Source organism: Rhinolophus hipposideros (genome assembly GCF_964194185.1).
Source record: "Rhinolophus hipposideros genome assembly, chromosome: 21".
Classification (NCBI taxonomy): Eukaryota; Metazoa; Chordata; class Mammalia; order Chiroptera; family Rhinolophidae; genus Rhinolophus; species Rhinolophus hipposideros.
In genome coordinates this window covers 40,369,186-40,378,083 of record NC_138067.1, presented here as the reverse complement: position 1 = coordinate 40,378,083, position 8,898 = coordinate 40,369,186, and positions in this window count along the sequence as shown.

Sequence of the window (8,898 nt, the reverse complement as noted above, 5' to 3'; positions counted from 1 at the left end):
AAAGGAAAGTTCATCAGATTTCTCATTTAAGCCGAATTGAAATCTCTAATCTCTCTTACACAACAGGATGTTCGTGTTTAGAAATGGGTGCTTTTCTATAGGTGTGTTTTGGGTGCCAGGATATAAATGTGGATGTTTGTAGCTGTGTGAATATGTGCCAGTGGGATTATCTGCTTCTGGATATATCAGGCGGTGTGTGTGTGTTCACGCACGTGTACATGAAGATGAGTAACTGCACTCCCTGAGAGGAACATTATGGTAGGGGGAGGGGATACCCTGGGAACACACAGCACTGGGAAGGACAAGTGGGCTCCACGGAGGGCAGAGAGGGTAGAGTCTCGGGAGGTCAGAGTTCAAAGCACCTGGCTGAGTGGTTGGAGCCCTGTAGTTGCATTCAGGCCAGGTGGTGAGATGAAATCCAGATGCTTCCAGGCCCAGGGTGGTGTTCACTGGCAGGCTGCAGAAATCTGGTGTACCACATCCCTTCAGGATTTGGGGAGCCCCTGGAGAAAGAGGGGGAAGCTGTAGGGGGAGGCTCAGAGCCTTGATGTTTGTCTTTCTCCGTCTCTCTCAATAGTTCTGTACGATTCATTTTCCAGTCTACCTGGTCATTTCTTACAACCTCTTGCTGCCTGCTCATTTTTGTGATTCTCACTTTATTCTTTCAAAATATATCACCTATAATTATGTTCTGGAGCTGATAACTAAAATAGCTGGGTTCTTCATGGGTCTACATCTGTTGTTCGTTGCTTCTTCTGTCACTCATGGTGGCTTATTTCCTTGGGCATTTTATGCACTGATTGTGAGCTCATATTTGGTCGGTGTTGATCTTTGGGAGTCCTGGCAGCTTTTCCTTGGAGAGCATTTGCCTTGGCTTATACTGAGAACCAGGAGGTGTTACCAATCTGGGATCATTTCAGCCTCCTCCCAAGGTCCCTGGCATATATGGGAGTGTAAGGGTCAGCTCCCAACCACACTGCTGACCCGAGACTTAGTCACCCAAAGCAGACTGTTATCAGCACTCGCTGTCAGGGCCACTGTGCCTTTCATATTTGCTCACTGCTCTCATTCTGATTTTTGCTCACATTTTAATTTTGTTGGGGACACTTGGAAATTTCCCTAACTTCCTATAAGCCCCAACAAGCACGCGACAATATTTTTGTAGAGCATCTCGTTCATCTGTAAACAGTGGCATACCAAGGGAGATGGGTAGTGGCAGCAATCTGTCCTGGAAGCAGGTTATAAAGAGATATAGTACACCCTTTTTGGGGGGAAGGCCACTTCTTTGTTTCTGAGCATAAAGAATAAACCTCCTAATAGGCAAAAAAAAAAAAAAGAGAGATATAGTGTCCATAAAGCATTGAAAAACAATAATAATACCAATGAAAAGTCAAACTGCTTTTTATTATCACCATGTACCAGCATTTCTAAATAATGACAGTGATAAAATACTCCTCTCTGCCAGGGTGGACCACACCCACCACTCGGGCTCTCCCTCCCCACCTGCCCAGTATGCCACTCTGGCAGGAAGACCCTTCAAAGGACTGTCCAGCTGAGCTCTTAATGAATTCCCAATCCACAGAAACCGTAAGAATTAATAATATAGTTGTTGTTGTCTTAAGCCTCTATGTATGTGAATGATTTAAGTAGCAACAGGTAAGCAGAACACACATGCAAATGTACTGGACATATTTGTGCAGGAGAGAGGGACGCCCACCATGCACATGGCCTGAATAGAGCCCTTACCTCCGCTCCATGTCCCGTTGAGAGTGACATACGCAGTCTGGTATCCAGTGCAGTTCATGACTCTGGTGGAGTTACACGGAGCCGACTTATCCCCAGAACAGTAATGACACTTCACCCCATTGGGGTGGGCTTCGGGTCCTGCCTCTGGTGGGAGGAGACGTGGTTAGGTGGGATGGGGGCTGAGGAACACCCCCTCTCGGCCCTCCTTCCCCCTCCAGCCCTCTGTTCTCACTGCCCCCACCCGCCACAATCTGGAGCATTTTCCTCCATTATCACCAGCCTCATCTCAGTCCCCTCCTTTGGTTCCTGAGGACTTATTCTGAGGAACAGTGGACAGAGCCAAAGGTGGGGCTGGCCCCACACTGTCCATTTGTCCTAAAGGAACCTTCGGAATGGATCGTAAGCGTTTTTTATTCATTCCACAAACACTTGTGAAGCGCCTACTGAGTACTAGGCCCTGTTCTGGAGACACAGCACTGACCACACAGACAAAAGCCTTCCCTTAAAGACCTTGAATTCCAAAAGAGATTCAAAAGTGATCCTGTTTGTGGGGACAGAGTCCCAGAGAGCAGTTTCCAGGCTCTCGGCCTCACGTGGAAAGGTGCTGGCTCGGGTAGTAGATGACCGTCAGCTGTGACTCGTTGGCCGTCAGCTCTTACCGGTTAGTCATTAGCCACCGATATAACTGCCGTGGCTGCGTTGGGGGGTTGGTTGGTTGGCAGAGAAGCGGACAGCAGATTGCGTTGTGTGGAGCCTGCTTCCTATATCTCCAACCCAGCCACCAGCGAGAATATAGTGGTATGAACCCCTTATCTATGGCTCTGTTGGTGTTCCTTTTTGGCCTCACCATATCCTGCGTTCTTTTGCAGGGAGCATGACCTGAATCCCCGCATGACACTGTTATTTTAGGTTTTAAGATATTGAGGTGTTCTGCAAAAGAGTGGGACTGTGACTTCCGGGTTCCCCATTAGCTGATTAATTTTTTTAGACAGCTAGAACACTTAAGAGGAAGGTGTTCAAGCATCTTTTTCCTGAGTCAAAACTGAGCCACAAAGTGTTTTAATGTGGGTTTATATCAAAACATCGGCAGATACAGAAAAGCAGGCTAAAGAAAACATAACTGTAGAACTATGCTGGCTAATACGTGGACACCGTCCCCCTGCGTCTATTGGGCACTGGAAAGGTGGCTGGTTTCTTTAGCCATGTGCTGCAAATATAAGATACACCTCAATTTCAGAGGCTCAATTTGAACAAAGAATGTAAAATAGCTCACTAATGATATTATATTGATTTACATACGTGTGGAGATAATATTTGAGGTCACCTTAAAGATAGGATTAAAATTAATTTCACCTGTTTCTTTGTAACTTTTTAACGTGGCTGCTGGAAAAGCTTTCATTACATATATGGCTCACATTATATTTTTAATGCACGGGGCTGCTATCAATCCTTGACCAAAAGACAATAACTCCAGGTATTTCAAGGTAGTCCCTTCGATCTTTCCTCACCCACGGAACTTTTGTTCAATGCAGTCTTAACTGTAACTCATGTTTTATATTCTGAATAGCACACCTACCTCTCAGCTTGGACCTGGCTGTTTTATTTGATTGAGGGGCACAGTTTAGGAGGAGGGACACCCCAGTAGTTTGAAAGGATGGCTAGTAGAACTGAGTATGGAGCTGTCTCAGGTCTCCCCCATTGCTACACCTGCCAAATACAGGTTCCTTTCTGGAGAAATGACCAAGCCACAAAAAGTGATCTTTATCACTCAGAGCCCGGTCTAGAAGGAGGCCAGCGGAGCGGCACTCACTGTCAAGGTTGTCTGAGTGGAGTCAGCACGTGGAGTCAGCGCTTCCTTCAGTTGTGTACCACCACAGGGGCCTTGCTGGCCTTGCCCTACCTGGGTCTCTGGCCACCCTTACCGTTTCTTGTTCTGCTCAACTCACCTTCAGGGGAGCCCCTCTCCTCAGGAGAAATGAGAATCTGGGGCTTTTCTCCAGGCCTCCAATAAGCACAGCTACAATTTAGAGAGTGCTTACTACCTGCCAGCCTCGTGCTGGATGCATCCTCTGCAAAACTTTGTTCACACCCATTTTTCCAGATGAGAAGACAGAGGTTCTCCTTGCCCCCATCAGACAGGCAGAGCTGGAAACCGAGGCCAAGTTCCCATGACACTCCACCCGGGTGTATAACGAACCTGGTTGGGTAAACTGGCTGCAGTTGTCACAACAGGCTGTGATGAGCCAGAAACTTGAGTGGGGGCCATAGGTCAAGGCATAAAAACCTTCACGGCATTCCCGAGGGGACACACATGACCCGTTCTTGATGAGAGTCCCATTTTCTGGGGTAGAGGTTGAAGAGGGGAGATTAGAGAAACCCCCTCCCCAAACCCTCCCAGACCTGTGCTCCTCTGTGAAAATCCCCAGAGGTCAACCTGGGACCTCAGCTGGCATTGAGACCACCCCCGCCCTGCACCTTAAAGACACCAAGCTGAGCTATGAGGCAAAGTTGGGAACCTCCAGTCCCAGGTGGCTCTAACCCCTGCTCACCCACTTTGTCCACCGTCTCTGCACAGCCCTGTCCTGTCCCTACCCAGCTGCATCTGGCTGAACAGGCAGGAGTCCTGGACAGGAGGACAGGTTACCTCTGTGCAGTTTCCCAGCAAAGAGCAGTCTGGACACGTCCTGGAGGTCCCTGTGAGGAGAAAGGAGTGATCAGACCCTGCAATTTGAGTCGGCGAGGGAGGAGAAAGAAAGAGAGAGAGAGAGAGAGAGAGAGAGAGAGAGAGAGGATTCAAGAACAGAACTAGGGGCTTGGGGGTGGGAAGGCTGTTAGGAGAAGATCAAGGAACATTTTCCGGAAGGTGTGCAAGTGGCTTCCGGTGGGTGCAACAGCGTGGGCAAAGGTTTGGAGATGGGGACTGGCATCTCTGAGCTCGAGCTGCTGGCAGTCTCCATCTAATCCACCAGGTCTCGCAGTAGAACTTTCTCCGAACAACACCTTTCTCACAAGCTTAGAAGGGAACAGATACAAGTGGAACTTCCCTTCTTAGTCTGGGCTGGGAGAATCACCTCTGTCTAGTCAGCCTTCTTCTTGACCTCCGGGGAGGCCCCCAGTCTCCTCCAAGAAGCCTCCAGGCTCTCAGAAGCACAGTCTGAAAACTGCTGACCTTGTCTCATACATTCCTCTCAGAGACGAGGAAACAGAAGCCAGGCAGACTTAGAGTCTCACCCAAGATCACACAGTGACATCCTGGCTAGGTTCTAGGCCACTTAATTCCCAACCTGGGCCAGCAGTGGCAGCATTAGAACTAAAGGGGAGCAAGGCAGACAAGGTAAAGGAATAATAATAATTACTCCTGACTGTCAATAAGAGCTCCCTTTCAGACAGGCATACTTATAGCCCAATACTATCCTAAGCTCTTAAAAAGGTCCTCGAACATAAATAATTCAATGAATGCCCCAACAGCCCTCTGAGGCAGGGTCATCATCGTCCTCATTTCACAGACGGGGAAACCGAGGCACAGACAGGCGAAGTAGTTTGCCCAAGGTCACATAACTAAGAAGTGGCAGAGCCAGGATTTGAGCCGAGGCAGCCTGGCTCCAACCGTGCTCTCAAACGCTCCCTTCACCTGCCTTTGTGAGACAAAATGTCCAGGTAGAAGGAGATCGGGCTTAGACACTGAAGACCAATTCCCATGGGATGGTGGGCTGACTCTCTTGCTCTCTCCCAGGGACCACACACAGTGCACCTACCTGCAGGGGTGGCCAGAGCTCCCAGGAGCGCCAGAGCAGGGAGGAGTCCAAGCATGATCCAGGCGGGAGAGGAGGAGGCAGAACACAGGTGCCCTGGCCTTCTATTCAAGGTCCTTGGCGACAGAGGCAGCCCGCAAGAGGGAAAGCAAATAGGTTGGAGAGATAGCAGCCTCACCCGCCATCCTGGCCCATGGGGACACCCGGAAGGGGAGAGGGCTCAGGGAGCATGAAGATGGGGAGACTGAGTCCTCAGAGGCATGTCTAGGGACAAGAGCGAGGGGGTCTCTGTGGGGGTCAAGAAGAAGGCTGACTAGACAGATGTGATTCTCCCAGGACAACGGGCATGTTGCTGTTTTTGTTACTGTTATTACTAAGTTGCCTGCTCATTCCATAAAGACGGTAACTCACTGAATCCTCACTGAATCCTTATAAGCCATTAGCATTAACCCTAGGAGGAATATTCAAAATATTTGCCCATCAGTCAGTATGGGCCAGGCCATGCAGCGGTAGCAGCTCTGCCCATCCTGGTGGCCTCCACTCACCTGGAGTTCCCCTTTCAGTTGCTGGAACATGGGGTGTCTGGGAGGACCCAGACATGCCATAGGGGCACTCAGGGCCTTGGGTAGTGGATTTTTACCAACCAAATGTGGAAGTAGCGCAATGTTTTAATAGTTGGTACAGTTGAAACCAGCCCCGAGTTTCCCCATTTTACAGAGAAAGAAACTAAGGCTTGGGCTGGGGGTGGCTCAGGTTGTTGGAGCGTCGTACTCCTAACGCCAAGGTCCCCGGTTCGATTCCCACATGGGCCAGTGAGCTGCACCCTCTACAGCTAAGATCGTGAATAACGGCTCTCCCTGGATCTGGGCTGCCGTGTGCTGCCAGAAGTGTCCGGCAGCCATCGTGAGTGGCCGGCAGCCATCATGAGTGGCCAGCAGCTGGTGAGAGCTGCTATGACTTGCTGTGAGCAACTGACTGCCTCAGCCGGGGGGAGCGCAAGGCTCATAACACCAGCATGGGCCAGAGAGCTGTGTCCTACACAACTAGACTGAGGAACAAAGGCTTGAACAGGAGGTGGAGGGGGGGCGTTAGGTGGAAGAAGAGGGGGAAGGAAACTAAGGCTCAGAGCCCTCAAGGCTCTTGTTCAAAGCCACAAAGTGGGAATGTGGGCATAGACAGGATTTGAACCTAGACCTCTCTGACTTGACCACTGGTTATCACCAAAAGGGAAGAGGGAAGACGGTCGCCCAACTCCCTGCCCCCATGAAGCCTGCACTGCCCTCCTGCTCCTGCCTTGCTCAGTGAGAGTAAGGCCGACCTCCATCACCCCACAAGGGGCTTTCCAGCCTGGATGTTCTGTCTCTGTCTGAGTCAACTCTTCATGAGCTTTGAGTCCCACCCACCTCTTTTCTGAGCTATAACTCTGAGGCTGTCCCTTCCCCTGTTTGGGCCCTCAGTGTGCTCATCCACTAAATTGGCGTACCCCAGGGCCAGCAGTGATTGCTCGACAAATAGCGGCTACCTTAGTGTTGGGGGCATTTGTACTAATGATACTCAGGCTTCAAGGAAACCACACATTCATCCAGAGGGGGCTGAGCACTTCAGAGCCAGGTGGTCTGGCTTCAAGTTCCAGGTCTGCCACTTCAAGCTGGGTGGCGTGGGGCATGTCATTTTACCTTCCTGAGCCTCAGTTTCCTCGGTAGTCAAACAGGGCAGTTAGGAGGACCTACGTCTAAGGGCTGCTGTGAGGATGAAATGAGTTGAAGTATGTAGACCGCTGAGAACAGTAGGTGCTCTGTATCATTTCATTATCTAGCGTAGGGCCCGGCAAGGCTGGTGTGGGCCTCTCCCCTTGGCTCAGAAGAGAGATCCCAAGCAAGAGAAAGGAGCAGTCCAAGGTCACTAGACAGGTCTATCTGGCTGCCCAGACTCCAGGGCGGGTTCCCCAATCAGTATGTACAATCAAGGAGCTTGCTTTGGAAGGTGCCAACTATAAGGGAGAAAGATAGGATCCTGGGGGCGGCTTTTCCTGGGGGCGGGCTGCAGCAGGGAGAAGCTTGGGGAGGAGGCCCACCTCCTACCGTGTGGACTCGGAGCCACTTAGTCCAGGAGGAGTCAGAGGAACGAAGAGCAGGCCCCCCAGTCTGGAGTCTGGAGTCATGGAGGAGGGCGTAGCCCTTGGTGCTTCGTGACCAGAAGACGCCAGTCTTCTGAAAAGTTAGCTAATAACTTGGGCTGGGTAAACAGGCCACGAACTGCACAAACACGAGGCTTGCGGGGTACAGAGTGTAAAGGGCAGAGAGGCAGCCAAGGGACATTACCCTGCCCTAATTTGAAACCTGGAGGTAAGGGGACATCAACAGCATTATTTCTTGCATGTATAAGCAAATATGGGCATCCACACCCCGCTTTTATGCACAAACCACAGTGGACCTCCACATTATTGTTCCCCTTGAGTTTTCCACTTGACAGTAAGGTAACCTGAATTACATAGTTTCCTCTTTCCTTATTCCGTTGGACAAATGCGTCTCTTTGTACAGTAACATATTTTCCCAACTAGGTATTACAAACTATGTTGCAATGAAGGACTTTGGGTCCCTATCCATTTCACACAGTACCAAGTTTCCCCAAGTGGTAAGTGGTTTTGTGATGTCAAAAGGTTTTTCTACATGTGTGATTTTGAGAGCAATTGCAAAACGACCCTCCATGGGGTTATACCAACTGATACTCACACCAGCGGTCTAGGGGAGTATCTTTTTACCAACAGACTCACCAACCCTGTGTGTCATCAAACTGTTTTATTTTTGCCAATCCATGGGTGAAAGGGGTGTGGGAGGATACAGATGGCCATGAATTCTGTGCAGCTTCTTCCATCAAGAGATGGGGTCCAGTTCCCTCTCCTCAACTCTGAGCCAGTCTCGGAATTTGCTTTGACCAATAGAATTCAGCAGAAGTAAGGTGGTGTATGTGTCCTGAGCCTCGGATTCAGGGAAATCTGCAGCTTCTGTTCTACATTTCTTGCTGCTGGGAACACTTTTGCCTCTGTGTGAGGGAGCTTGTCCCCTGTAGGATGAAGCATCTGGAGAGAGGCTCCGGGCATCCCAGCCAGCCCAGCAGAGGACATTTGAGTGAGGCCATCCAAGACCCACCAGGCCCAGCCCAGTCAGCCTAGACCAGCTGGGCCCCGCCAAGCCACAGGATCTTGAGGCATAATGTTTGTCGTTTTTAGCCACTAAACGTTGGGGTGACGTCAGCTAGCAAAAGCTAACGGTATTTTTGTGCCATTTTTATACGAGTCCTGTGTGCTTCTTCTTCTGTCCTTTGCTAATTTTTCTATTGATTCACAGCAGCTGTATGAGTTTCCTGCCGATGCCATAATAACAAAGTATCGCAAGCTGGG